The 15,562-nt window shown below is 38.8% G+C and overlaps 1 protein-coding gene across 16 annotated transcripts in view; it reads right to left on the bottom strand.

Annotated features, from left to right (window-relative positions):
* Positions 1-15,562, bottom strand: part of DGKH (diacylglycerol kinase eta) — a 218,027-nt gene that overhangs the window by 94,547 nt on the left and 107,918 nt on the right. The window lies entirely within an intron of this gene.

The raw sequence follows: 15,562 nt of genomic DNA, 5'->3' as shown, positions 1-15,562 counted from the left end.
TAGTACCAAGAACACTATTATTAACTAATTTTGGGTTTACATATTTCCACTGCCTATTTTAATATAATTTATATGAAGGATCTCCCAACCCCTATTGTGTAGAATTCCACTGTATTACTTTTTAGTAAGAGCAGTGGAGAAGAATTAGCATAAAAGTCACTTAGTTGGTTTTAAGAAAAAAAAATAATTGACTTTCATCTTTTTTTATGTCACTAAAGAGGGCAAATTAATTATATTAAGAATCGTAAAGCAAGTGAAATTAAAACTTCATGCTGTTATAGCACCAAAAGTGATTCAAAGATCCCAAGATGACTTGAAAAAGCCCCTATTTGTGTGTCAGTACAATACTTTGGTTGTAATCTCGAAGTTGCTAAATCCTAAGCATTTATTGCAAATAAGGGACCATTTATTTACTTGTGGAAGAGGAGCAAAATATCATATTCTTACGCTGAAACTATTTTCAAATGATAAATGATATACTTTTTTACATAGCAAATACATTTTTCTCTAGTTAGAAGCCATTTGATCCAGTGATAATCTACATATTGCATTATACAGTAGATTTCCCAAGTCATGAAAAAGCAATAATCATCTTTAAAAAACAAAAAAGGAACCCTTCCCAAAAGGAGTAACTATCAAGCCTGAATCACTACTGCTCATCTTAGAGAATAAGTCCAGTATTTAAAACTAGAGAGATCAGCCCATTCTTAGCTACTCACCAGTTATTGCCTCCTCTCATTTGTCATTAGGTTAGGCTACACAATCCTTCCTTAGACCAGGAAGCCTTGAATACATCTGACAGGCACTCCCACTCACACAGCAGGCCAGAGTCGCATGGAAGCGGAGCTCTGGGTATTGGGTAACTGCATATGAAATTGAACAGAACCTCCCCTTTGCACTTTCTTCTGTTTTCCACTACCCCCTTTGGATAAAGCTTATTAGCAGTTGGTCACTTTTCTTCTTGAATAGTTAATGCGAAGAGCAATGCCTCCCTCATTACTTAGGAGCCAAATGGATGCTTTATTGCTTCAAATGTTTTTCTGGGCCAGCTCATCAAAAGCAGCAGAGCGATGCCATTAAATCATAATACACTCCTGGCTCTATGCCTGGCACAGCACTCTCGAAATCTCAAAGTTTCACTGGACTGAACACATGTGATATTTACCTGAAGAAATACCACCTCTAGCATTTTATTTCTTTATTTAGTTAGCTATAATATATAACGTAACTATAAAGATTCCCTGTCTTTCATTATGGTGTTGTAGTGAGATAAGCATTATTCAGATAAATAAACCAGGTTTGCTATTTTATTCTTCATTTTTGTTTTTCGTTTAATTCTAAGTAAAGCAGGATGTCTGCGGTTTTAACTATCTTTAATGCCTTTATATTCTTTAAAAGTCATTGTGAATTCAATAAAAACAGAGAAAGAAGAATAGAGAAATAGCTGCTCAATTTTCTCGACACTTTTGGAACCACATAATGTTTCAGTGCTAAAGGATTTCAGCAATATAAATCATGCATATATCTTACACCCTGATGACGTAAAACATCAGCAATTTTTCCTTTTAAATAAAAATTTGTTTAAAATGGACAGTCTCATTTAAAAACTAATGAAATTTTTAAGAGCCAAAATAAATTATAATTCTGACATAAGAAATCTAACGATTATAAAGTCACACTAAAAGAAGTGGATATGAAACAAAATCGTTCATAAATCATGCGATGCAGAGGTGCCTGGCTTTTGTGGCTGCACCACCAAAAGTACCTCAGCGAGCATATCTGAAGACAAGGCTGCCTACCAAACCTGTTACATCTCGCAGATGGGCCCTCTCCCCTTGATGGTAACCCCTCATTAGTCTGCAATGCTCTGAGTCCCCTCCCCATCTTTTTCTTAAATTCTCCCCTGTCCCCAACCTCAGTAGGAAAGGGAATGATGGTTGTTAACTGACAGGCTCTGGTTGTATCCTAACTGAACCCCATTATACTACAGTGGTTTCTCCTCCAAATCTTTATCAGGAAACTATTTGGGGATCAGCAAACCCAGAAAATTTTTTCGTTCTTACTCTGAAAGTATATCTGACTCAGCTTTTTTTATTCTGATAAAGGAGCAGGATGATGAGATAGAAAGACAGAGATGTGGGAGGGGTCAGGGAACTCAGACTGAGCCTGTTGGGGGCCAAGGCCAGGATATTTCTGGAACTAGAGGGCTTTGTACGTTTCTTGAAGAATCTGCATCTTTCCTATCTCCTAAAGTGGCCCTTAGCTCCTGTCCTCATCTCAACCCTACTCTTACTCTCTCTTCCTACTGTTCCACCATTCCCAAATGCGGAGAGCGGCTACAGTGTTTGGACAGGTTCAAGCCTCGGACTAATGAGGGGGCAGAGTCCTCTCATTGCCACGTGCAAGTCCCAGCTTGGAGGGCAGAGCCCCCCCAGCACAATTATAGCCAACAGCTGTAGTTGTAAGCTTGAACCTATGGTCCAAACACGTGGCCCCACGTGTCTGAGTGATGTGGGCTTGATATAGTTCGGGTGCATGTAATTGAGTAGGACGGAAACCCACGAGAATGCTGTAAACATCTTGACCATGCCCTTACTTTGCCTCGTGGAATCTGGCTATAAAATAAAGACATGGCTTGTGGGCGTGGCCGCTGTCTCTCCATCTGGGAGCAGCATCCCACCCATACCCAGCTCATTCTCTTGTCTGTCTTTTCTCCATCCTTCACCGCCCCCTCTCAGGGTCACTGAACCAGGCTGAGCTGGCGCGGCACATAAGGCGCCCTGGGGCTGAGTATGCCATGGCCGTGCTGGCTCGCCACACCCAAATAATTTTTTACTGATTTTCTTCAGTAATTAGTTTTTTTCAGGCTATAACCACCACTCCCAGCTCAGATCCCAGAGCACATCTGTCTGCTTGCTCATGCACCCCAGCATTCACTGAGTGTGTACTGCATGCCAGAGCCCAGGGGGGTTGAACCACACGGGCAGTGCCTTAATAACGTAGAAGGAAGGCAAGGAAGCAAACCAAGGTTTACTAGTACTTGTCTGAAAAAGTGCTATATAAGTTGGAGTACAAAGAGATATATCTATCGGTTCGTCTTCTCAGTGCTACCTCAGATAACAAACAAATTCTCCATTAATAGAGATACTGCTTTACTTTGAGTTACTGGCCAATAAGGGCTAATCAACAATACTACTAAATGTGCATAAGAATAAAAATTTTCTCAGTCTGATAAAGCATGTGACTAGGTCAGAGAGATAAAAGGCAATATGGCATTAAATATATAAAATTCTACAGAAGAGTAACATTACAGGTAAGGCTTTAAATACACGAACATACTCAGAAGAAGAAAATACATAGGCAAGTCCTATGCTGGTTATTATTCAGTGAAGGAATTACAAATAATTTTAATTGTAATTTTTACTGGTTGTCTGTAGTTTGTAAAGTAAGTATGTAGCACTTCTCTAATAAAAACATTATTATTTTTTTTACTAACAGAAGAATAGAAATTTAGAATTTAAAATGTTGCATTATTCCAAAGCAGGAGTTCTCAAACTCTGCTGCATTTTAGAATCATCTGGGAGATTCTCAAAAATCCCAATGCCCAGGCCACACTCTATACAAATTAACTCTGAACATCCGAGGGTGGGACACAGCTACCAGTTTTTGTTTTGTTTGTTTTTTAACTCCTAAGTGACTCCAGAATGTAGTCAAGTTCGATAACCAGTGCTCTACAGGTATTTTATTGTTCCCCATAACACAGTTAGAACTTGAAAAATGAGGGAAGTTTCTGCAGAAGTGAATTACAGAGAATTGCTAATCTGCAAATTCCCAATTGGAAACCGCTTAAGGTAAGAGCAGTGATTCAGAGCCTAAACTCTGAAGCACGGCATCCTTTCTTATCTGTGTGTCTGTGGACCCGTTTCCTGGGCTCTCTCAGCTTCCGCCTCACATCTGCTCAGTAGGGATACAGAAGTAACTCACCACTTTGCAGAGCAGTGCAAATGAGTGAGACAACTCAACTAAAGAATTCAGCAGTACCTGTTACAAAGCCAAAGCTCAGTAAATATTATCATCACAATTCCTCGTAGGCTGGCAAATTAAGTACAGGGGTTGGCAAAAGTAGGTTTATAGCTGGGAGTATAAGAAACAGAGTTGCCGAAACCGGTTTGGCTCAGTGGATAGAGCGTCGGCCTGCGGACTGAAAGGTCCCAGGTTTGATTCCGGTCAAGGGCATGTACCTGGGTTGCGGGCACATCCCCAGTGGGGAGTGTGCAGGAGGCAGCTGGTCAATGTTTCTCTCTCATCGATGTTTCTAACTCTCTATCTCTCTCCTTTCCTCTCTGTAGAAACTCAATAAAATATATTTAAAAAAAAAAACAAAAAAAAAACAGAGTTTATTCTTGTATTATTTATTGATTATTGTGTTATTTGTACTACAACTATGAACCTACTTTTGCCCACCACTGTATATGTTCATAGATTTCTTCTGTAATGAACATATATTTTTGTGTGACTGTGGTCCACAGACAAAAGTAACATAGCTTAAGTCAGAAATGGAGACATTTTTCCAAAACAATAGTCACTGACTAGCAATCCACCAAAACAGGAATAATGATAATGACCTCCTTCGTAGAAGATATTAGAAAAATATCAACAAACAAATCAGGGGAAAAAATGTTCCCTGTAATTGCAGGGCGTCTAACCTTACCCAAAGCAAGAATATAAAATGGTAAAAGGTTTACCAAAGTTAAGAGCATCAGATTCCAGATTCAAGATAAATGGTTTCTCATTTTAACTCAGATTTTTTATTCTGCAATGAAGGAAACTGCAACCTTCGTTGTAATTTTAAATGTCCAACAACTTTTCTGTTAGGCAATTCTTCTTTCTAAGCTAAAGTTCTTTACCACAAACTGATCACATCAGCCCTACTGCAGCAATTGCCGTTATATCTTTAGTGATTAATCCTGAACTACCATGGATGATATAAAAATTAATATGCAGTGAACAACTTTTTCTTGGAAAGCAGGACAGAGAGTTTAGTTGTGCTATAACAATTTCTCATTGTCTATATTTATGATAACTTAGGGGGTATACTTGACTTTTGTTAAAAGCTGAATCAGATATAATTATATGTCTCTTTACTACTAGGTTTGCGATGACTGCAGCTGCCAACTGCTCTGTCTTAATATACCTCTTCCATTCTTCCTCATAAAACCTATATCCAACCCTTAAATTATGTATGTTGCTTTGTTTCATTCTTCCTTTATGGAATGAAATAAATCACTTTGACAACTTAAATGTGAGAAACTACAATGTAGCCATGCAGCTTAAGTGACTATTTTAGGGCAGAGATAAAAGCATATGTCAAAGGGTAAACTGTGGACCTACCTCTTCCTCCAAGAAAATAGGTTCAACTATGAGCTGCACGTGAATCAAGGTAAGTTCGTTTTTTTCCCAAAACATACCCAATCATGCTCCATACCACTTTGTGAATCAAAATCTCCCTGGGAGGAAGGTGTGGATTATTTCAGATGCCATCTGTAGTTTAGCAAACTACACAGGGGACGCTGATGCACCCCCGTTTATCAACCATGAAGGGACGAGGCATCCAACTTCCCCATTAGTAACGGTAGGATCTCCTCTAAATAATGTAAAGAAAGTGCTCTAATCTTTAAGGCTCCCTCTCTGCATTTCAGTACCCTTCTGCTCTCAAACCCCCAGTGTTCTCACCTGCCTCTGACAGTATTCCTTTGTGTTGAACCGATCTGAATTCACCTACCACCTACCAGCACCCCACATGATATAATAAGGTACCAAAATTATCATCTCTGATTTTTCTTTTTTGTTTGGCCATTCCTTTTGAACGCTGAAGTGCTATGTTATAAAACAAAAAAAACTAAAATCCATCATATCAGACAGGTACTTAGCTCACAGTACACAGTTTAAAACTATTTTCTTCATGCCCGTGTATTACTCTGTGGGCCCTGGAGGCATCTGAGTTCACACGTCCTGTACAGACTCTCCGACTCTGGGGTCAATACTCCCTTATTTTATAATCCAGCTGCCTCAAGTTCCATGTGTTTTCTAAGATCACAACTACTGATTTAAAAAATATCCCCCCGCCCCCCCCCTCCCAGGTGTTAACAGACAATAAAGGTTTAATGCTTAATTTCTCCCAAAGGTGTTTGAATTTTAACAGAAGACTAAGAAAATGCAATGCCACAACAAATGTATTTCTGGCACCAAAATCAAAGAAAGTGGCACAGGTATTTTACACTACGTTTAATATAATTTAAATGTGTTTTCTAAAATATGTTTTTATTGATTTGAGAGAGAGAGAGAGAGAGGAAGAGAGAGAGAGGAAGGAGGAGAGAAAAACCTTGATAGGCTGCCTCCTGAACACCCCCTACTGGGGATCGAGCCCACAACCCAGGCAAGTGCCCTGACAGGGAATTGAACGGTGGTGACCTCTTGGTGCACCAGTGATGCTCAACCAACTGAGCCACACTGGCCAGGGCTCAACATAGTATCAGTTAAGTCAACAACACCATAAACATACATTTTATAGCTGTAAACAGTGTGTACTCATTAAGTGGCCATGAAAAAAGAGTAGTTCCATAAAATCCTGAAACACAAATTTCACAATACGGAAAATGATGTAAAAAAAAGATGTAATGGACTAATGATAAAACTGAGGGCGACAGGTTAATTCACAGACATGCGAGAACCTCATTACTAATCTCCATGTTAAATTTACAAAGAATTTCTGCTATGAAGGCAGCGCACTATGTAAGTAGGATCTTAAATCATTTTGCCTGGTAGTATTCCCTTTTGGAATGATCTAAAAGTCTCCTCAGATGTCTGTTTAGAACCATAATTACATTTATATACAAACACAAGAGGATCTTTGAAAATCATTCCACAAGTTTGGTTTTGGCTGACTGATCATCTTTCTAGCTGATGAGTCATTTTAGCTGAATAACAACTTACTGATCTTAGTGGGCATTCCCGTAATATAGACTAGGAAGTATCAAACATCCCCACAGGCTCTCAAAATACGGTGGGAGGCCTCGGTCATGAGTACAAGGAAGTCTGCCCCAGCTGCTTATTTCCCTATCTATGGGTAAGTTATATATCATTTGCATATTATTTTATTTCCAAAATAAAAATCAAGTAATCACCTATATATTGACATAAATAACTGATTGAGAATTTTGTCACAGAGATATGAAACATTACTCACTTGTGACAAGATTCTACAAAACAGTGCAAGTACTGAAAAAATTTCTAATGGAAACTTTTTGTAAATATACAACAATTTTCTGAGAAATCAGTGAATTATAGAAAGAAAAAAAGACCTCTGGATGAGAACAGATCTTTGCAACAGTATGTCTATCTTCTTAACTACAGGAATACTTGACTACAAACTTATGGCAAAAAAACAATATAGTCTTGGTTCTCCAGTCATAGCTTTAAATTAAGCATGAAGTTACTTTTATTATAACATATTGAAGAGAAAAAATAAATGTAGAAGCTAAAGGAGTCGTCCATAATCAGTTAATACACTTCTTATATGAGAAGTTAACAAAAAAGTAACAGCATGTTATAACAAGTTAACAAAAAAGATTATTTCTTCACTGTAAAATTAAATTGAGCAACTATGGCCAACTCAGTAAATGTTTTTCCTTCAAAGCTTCTGGATACCCAGTCTGTGTTTGAGAAGAAAGGTAGAAACGAGGCAGAGTTAAAATTAGACAACTGAATTTTTAGGGATGCATATTGAAGGATCAGGTAAAAGGATTGGAAAGATTTGCTTTAAAATACTTAAGATAAAATAGGGAGAAGAGAGAATGGATGAGGCAATGTGTCAACATTCAGATAACAGTAGGATCTGGGCAACAAGGAAGTAGGAGTTCATCACAGTTATCCTGAGTTTGGATATATTTGAAATTTTTCATAATTAAATAAAAAAGTACTCAAGCATTGTGAACCCCAAGCAAAGTTCCTCAAGGATCTAAAAAGGTGAGGAACCTGTGACTTAGTCTCATATGCATATCGACCCTATTCAACCCTTGGCCCTGAACTCAGCTTGCAGACCTGAGTCTCTGACCTCTTTACCCTCCCCGCAACTCAAATGCAAATTAAATGAGTAATGTGGTTCCCTTGCTCAAGTAATCTAAAATGCCTACAGAGCTAATGACTTAAGACTTCTGATCACTGGAGGAGATGGGGTGGGAAGGACTAGCTGAAGAGAACTATGCAAATCTTACTTCCATAATTCTTGAGCCTCAATGATTCTAACTTAAGATCTGGTCAGCAGATCACAAAACCTCTTTGGCAAAGGAATCATGACTTCTGAACAATGTCATTTTCCTTGTTAACCTAATGTTGAATTTTTTATTGCCTTACAGTATCAAATAAACTATGAAATCTGATACCTGCTTCCATAAAACACCCCAAGGATTTTAGAGCTGTTAGTACCAATATTTTCGTTACGTACATACATAGTATTTCCAAAGAATCTCACATTCCAAAAAACAAATTTTCTTTTATTTAAATTAAAAAATCCAAAATAATTTAAAATCACAATTTTATTGAATATCATTTGATGAAATATCATTATTAAATATTAATCCTAATAAAGGAGTTTATTGTTTATTAACACAAAATAAAGACATATAAGATAGAAGCCAAACACTTTCAAATCAGCAACTGTATTCAACATTATGTAATTTATAGATTCTTAGAATCCATTAAAAATGTAAAAGAATGCAGTCTACTTAACACCTTCCTGTGACTATCTTGTCTTAACACTTTGCTTCAGAGCAACAGTCCTAATTGTCATTTCCCAGAAGCCTTCACTTGAGCAGAGCCAAAGGTAGAAAGACAATGAAACATGGAGGTAGAGATAGTCCCTCTCTGCATGTCGTGCCCCTTTGCCCTGTTCTCTCTGGAAACGTGGCAAAGGCAGTAAAAGACCATATGTGGAAAACTACAGGACACTGAAAAAAAAAGTAGAGGAAGACATAAACAGATGGAAGAATATACCAGGTTCATGGGTTGGTAGAACCAACATCATTAAAATGCCCGTACTGCCCAAGGAAATCTATAGATTCAGTGCAATCCCCATTAAGGTAACAACGGCGTATTTCACAGACCTAGAACAAACTGACCTGCATGATAACAAAAAAGAAATCAACTCGTTTGATACTGCAAACTAGATAAGTAAGAGAGCCAGAGGGTACATTAAATCTTCCAAACTACAACCTCTCTACTCCAGCCAAGTGGGGGGCTTGTTTCACAATTGCCTTTACTTAAAGACCACAGACTCCGCGGAAAGTACATCCATTGTGCTGTAACTGGGTATAAGTAGTTCTAAGAAATCAGCTGGTAGGAAAACAATGTTAATAGAAAATGAAAGAATGAAGACATAGAAAGTTTCTGTTAGCAATAACAAAATAGTATTTTCTGTAAAAATTTTTTAAAAGAATTAAGCTATAACTTTAATTATAGAATAATAGCTGTGACTATATCTTAGTACTAAAAATAGACATGTTTCATGAAAATCGATAAAAAAAATCTAAAAATAACTGATCAGCACCCAAAGACCAGTTAACAGTTAGACTGACAATATAAGCAAGCATATTTCACAACTACCAAAGATAAATAAAAGAATTAAAACCTGAAAGGCAGGCTGCACAAATGAGCTGCATAACAATATCATTTGCTTAATGTTTGCAAACTGACATCATCCTAGAAGAACAGGCGGAAACGCTGCATGTGCTGCGTTTTCTCCCCTTGAAAGCCATCGGGCCTACTGTGCAGTTACGGTCTCAATCCTGTACATGCTTGCACATTCTTTAAAGATAAACGAGGAAGGGAATACCAAGGTGCTGTAAAACTAATAATAGGCCTTAGCTGGTTTGGCTCAGTGGACAGAGAGTTGGCCTGCAGACTGAAAGATCCCAGGTTGGATTTCTGGTCAAGGGCACATGCCCGGGTTGCAGGCTCAATCCCCAAATAGGGGTGTGTTGGAGTCAGTTGATCAATGATTCGTTCTCATCATTGATGCTCCTATCTCTCCCTCCCTCTCCCTCCCTCTCTGAAATCAATAAAAATATATATATATATAAAAATTAATAATAGTAATAACAATGATGATGATTAAATTTACTACTTTAGATGAGTCTCTGCAAACCAGGCACCTTTAGATAACAACATATTGACAAGATATGTAACCACATATAGCATTGTATTTGAAGCGTTACATTGTACAGGGGAAATAGAGGTTTTTTAGTATTCATTGTAATAACAAGGATCACAGTGATTTCAGAAATTATTTATGCAGGCTGCCACATACACTTCCACTGTAAATTAACCGTATTAGTTAATGGACACATTTAAAAATTTACTATTTAGTAGTTTCAGACTGTACCAGAGATGGGAACAATGCATTAGCCTCATTCCCCTGGCACAAGCTCTATTGTTTTCTAACAGTAAATTGCTTTGTATGTAATTTCAAAACAACATAATTATCTTGTTTGTACCAATCACCACAAAACTAAAACATTTCTAAAACCTAATTTTTCCATTACACCATAATCATACTTAGGGAACAGAGAAGATATTTGAATATGCTGAAACTTAAAGAGCCATGAAAATGATAATAAAAAAGTACTTTAGGCCATTTAATCGCTTTAAAGCATCTCTCTCAATCGCCTGCAGACATCACCAGGATGTCTTACCATCATTTCAAATTCATAGTGTCCAACTCACAATGTCTTTATTTCACTCCCCACAAACCTACTGTTTTTTTCTCATTTTCTTCCCTTAATTAAAGGCATCATTTATATACCAATCCTCCTAATTTCAACAACTCTCTGTTAGTTCCCCCTCTCCCTCTCCCTTCCCTTTGGCCACAGCTCTCGCTTTCCTGCAGACTCTCCCATCGACCCCGCCCCCTCCTCCTTGTCATAGTTCCTTAGACACTGCAGCAGTGTCCAAGTTGGGGAAATCTACCGCGCTTGTCAAATGCATCTGATAGGAAGCTGTCAGAGCTCCTACAGAGCATTTCAATATTTTCTGAATAGGTTAATACCTATTTGTGATACAAAATCCAAAATGTATTCAGAATGAAAAGTATGCATGCCCTAAGCCTGCCCTTAGCTACTGAGTTCCCTTCCTGAGGCAAATATTTTTAGCTTCTTTTTATTAAAAATAACTATTGTTGAAACTATTACATGTGCCCCTTTTTTCCCCATTGACCCTTTCTGGCCCGTACCTGCCCTCCACCCCAGGATTATTTGTCAGCATCTGTGCATTTCCCCAGATATCTGTCTCTCTCTGTGTATGTAAGAAATGTGTTCTTTTTAGATTTAAACAAACACATGCACACCGTTCCACAGCTGGCTTTTCCCACTGAATAAAATTTGGAGTTCACGGCATGTTGCTATATATGGAGCTGATTTACCCTTTTTCATGATTGTATTCCATCCATGTGCCGTATTTAATAATTCAATTCAACCAGTGCCTAACTTCTATATTTGGGTTGTTTCCAATTTTTTGTTATTACAATGTGCAATAAAGATCCTTATACATGTATCTTCGCACACATCAACAGTAGATTTTATTAGCTCAGCAAATTCTGGATGATGTGGGCACTGAAGTCATTGATGAATCTAATGACGTGAAAGAACGTTCTTTACAAATCTATCCTGTAAATTGTGTATCTTGATCATATTGTGTTAAACCTCAGGTTAAAATCTTTTAGAAGTTTCTCAACAATCATTTTGAGGATGGTTAAGTCAGTCCTTGCTGGTGGGTATACTCCTACATATCCTGAAAAGAAATGCAATCTAAAACATATTCCCATGAACATTTTACACACACACACACTAACACACACACACACACACACACCCCTCTTAATTCTTACAAAGGTGCTCAAAGGGACAGGGTTTGGCTGCTCTATCCTGACAGCTTTTCTCACATTATGAGCCCAACAGTTAGGGTAGTTGTAGTAATATTGTTGAGCAATATGTAAAATTAATTATTGTTAGTATCCTTTATTGATGTAATTCTGAAAATGAAAAGGGTGAGGGTTTGTGCAGAAATAAGATCACAAAGGCCAAACACATACACAACACATAAAATACTGTCACTCTTTCCTCTCAAAGATTAGTAGCAGGCCTGTGTGACCACGAGACTTCTGGTTACGACCCCAGCAGCTTTCCACTGTCTGATATTCATACTAAATAGTGTTGTGCTAAATTATAACAAAGCACTAATGAAGTGTGTGAAAGCAACCCATCTGCAGAGACAAGAAATCCCACCAGCTGATCCAGACAGGCCGTGTCACTAGGCCATGACTGGTGTTTAAACCCATGGAAGACATCACTCAACCTCGTTGGAACGGGTCTAATGAAGTTCTGATGCCAAGGCCACACAGCCACATCTTCTACTCTGAGATGTCAGCTCTGAGTAACAGCTTCTTACTACTAATCTGTTTTTCTCCAAGGTTTAAAGACCTTGTGTTCCATACCAATGGGTGCAGCTTACGACAAGCTTCTGAAAGTATCCTAAGAGAGCTACCCAGGCCTTCATAAACCTTGTCAGCTGGGACAACTTGAGTGCCAGGACTGTCCAAAGCCTTTAGATCTGTTCAGCAAGTCCTGTGACAATGAACAAAACAAAAAAAAGAAAAAAATACCTTCAACTGGATAGCACTCAACCTCCCTGTTACCCATAAAACAATCTTGCCTCTGATATCACTTGCCTGTTGCTGACTAGATTGCAATATGTCTGCCATAACCACAAACCTACCTTTGCCTTTATGTACTAAGATTTGGTCTTGGTAAAGTTTAAACTGGGCCCAGAGACCACAGAAATGTTTAAGGCAGAAACTACTGAACTGAAAATCTCCTTTTAAACTACTTTCTTGTCAGAAATTAAATTCTCACCTGAGACTTGTCACATGGAGAAGGTGATCAGCGCTGTACCCAGCCTTTTCCATTAGAGATCAGCCTCATGACCACAAGAACCGACACCGTGGCAAGCACGGGCTCTAGTCATTGCAAGCGGGCACACTGTTCTACATAAACTTCCTTCTGACTTGTAAGGTAATGAGGATTCATGAGGAGTGGCCAGATTGAACTATATCACATTAAAAATGGTGGCTACTGTTGTACTAATAATCATAGGGGCCTGAAAATTCCAATATGCTATGCATTCTCATGGAAATAGCACAGGTTTAAAAAAATTAATTAGGCCTACCTGTTAACTATGTACATTTACAAAATTATGTTCTCTAAACCTTACTTCTTCATCTGTTGAAGAGAAGGAAGAATAATTACTACATGGTCTTAATAAGATAATGAAGTGAGATATACATTTATTGTGGGTGGCAGGACAGACCAAAAAGGTTTTAAAAATAATCATTTCTTTTTCTCATTTATATTACAAACAACTTAAAATTTATTGTAGAATAAGTAGGTTTTCCTTCGTACTGTTTTCATATCTTATTAACATTTTCAAGGCAAACAAAACTATTTTGATTTTTTTTTAAATAAGAAGTTAATGTTTTAGATTGTCCACGAAGCCCAAATCTGAGATGAGAGATGTAATGATTTTCTCAACATTTCACAGCATTTCATACTGGATGGCAGGCCTGATTCTGGAATCGTCAGTAGCACCAGGTGTGATGGACAAGGTGCCCATTTTTGAGCGCACATCACTTGGACTTTGTCAGGGTGACTCAAGATGCCAGCAACTTGGATTATTCATGAAGCACAGGACTGCAAATGTCTCTGAGACTTTCTAGACAGTGTGAGCACATCGGTTCTCCTCTATTCCAAATTAATTAACAGGGCACCAAAGAGTCTGGCTTTCTGAAAAACTTGGAACATCAGACTTCTTAGAAAACAAGATTCCACCAAGTACAGAACTTGCCAGTGCGGAACTCCCAAGACGCTTATACTCTCCAGGGTTCTGGTGCTCCAATCAGATGGCCATAGCCTAAGAGGCCCTCTTTAGCTGATTCAAAGATATTTATGGTGTGGTTTTTTTGTTTTGTTTTTTAATTTTTAATGCCAGTAGTTTAGTTTTCCACATAGGCCCCTATTCCAGGTACCTCCAATGAGACAGCATATCATCTTTTACAGGCTTTGAGGCTTCATTCTGTACCACAAATGGGTTTCAGAAGTCAGAGCTCATCTAAATAAGTGTGGGACCACAGAACCTTCAACTAAGCACTTCAGCCATGTAAAGGCCACAGTGAAATCCGAGTAAGTCCAACAGCACTTCTTCAAAAAGGGCACCGTGGAGCAGTTGTGCTGGCAACGAGGAAATGGGCCTTCCGTGGCAGTCCACACAGCCTAGAAGCGTCTAAATAGCTGAGTCTTTAGTGGTCCTGGGGCTGCTAGTTCAAACCTTGAGCAATCCCTGTAGAATCCTGAATTATTTGGGTCTCAAGCTCTAAGGGGGTATGTAATCCCCTCTCTTTCCTATAACCTGTGATGAGACAGTTTCCAATCCCCATTGGGAGGCAATTCCTTATTTTTTTGTATCCCAATAATCCCATTCCAGGGCCACATACTTCAAAGACAGGGACCTATGCACAAAGGCTTTAAAATTTTTTAAAACTCAGCGGCCAGTTTGTTTTACTTGCCACTGTATATCTAGAATCTAGCACAATGACTGCTACATATAGCAAGCTCTCAGTAAATATTTGCTAAATGAATGAATGAATGAATGAATGAATGAATGAATGAATGAATGAATATCTAAGGGCAGTCCCAGAGGGAGGATGGGGCAGAGAGTGGGCTGCTGAGCAATAGCTTGCAGGAAACAAAAAGTACGAGAGGCAGAGGTTGAAGGCTACTGACCAGAACCAGGTTCTCTATAAGCCATAGATCTCAGCCAGACCAGGACAGGCAAGGGGAGCGTGCTGATGCCTAGCACAGCAACCTAACATGGTACCCTGCCTGGACCGCCAGGGACACAGTTCTCTAGATGATAAGCCCTCTCTCCCAAACTAGCGATAGTGTCTATTCACACCATGACAGAGCTTCTGATGGAACTGACCTGTGTGCTGGGACTCCCAGGTCTGATTATGCAAACAAGCCCAGGCTCCCCAAGCTCCAGGGTTGCCTGAATACTCAAGGACATGCTCACTGGTTCTTGGCTACCTTAGAACGTCCATTTGAAAGATTTATGGAAGGTGAGTGGTGAAGGTAGAGACAAAAGCACAGTTCCTCTACCTGTACCTTATGTCCACACCAAGACTAGCTAAAAAAGGGCCAATGGCTTCCTTTCCCTTCCCTGCCCTGCCCTTCCTTCCTTCCTGTCTTTATTGATTAAGGTATTCCATATGTTTCCTTATCCCCCTACTGACCCCCAACACACCCACCACTCATGCCCTCAACCCCCTGGTGTCTGTGTCCATTGGTTATGCTTATATGCATGCATACAAGTCCTTTGGTTTTTACCTACTAGGATTTGGATATGAGAAATTTCATAATAGATTCAAGAGGTATTTCTCTGGGTTATACTCTTGGAAAAG

Source organism: Myotis myotis, unplaced genomic scaffold (genome assembly GCF_014108235.1).
Source record: "Myotis myotis isolate mMyoMyo1 unplaced genomic scaffold, mMyoMyo1.p scaffold_m19_p_3, whole genome shotgun sequence".
Taxonomy (NCBI): Eukaryota; Metazoa; Chordata; class Mammalia; order Chiroptera; family Vespertilionidae; genus Myotis; species Myotis myotis.
The sequence above is the reverse complement of the archived record's forward strand: the minus strand, read 5'-3'. Positions and strand labels throughout refer to the sequence as shown.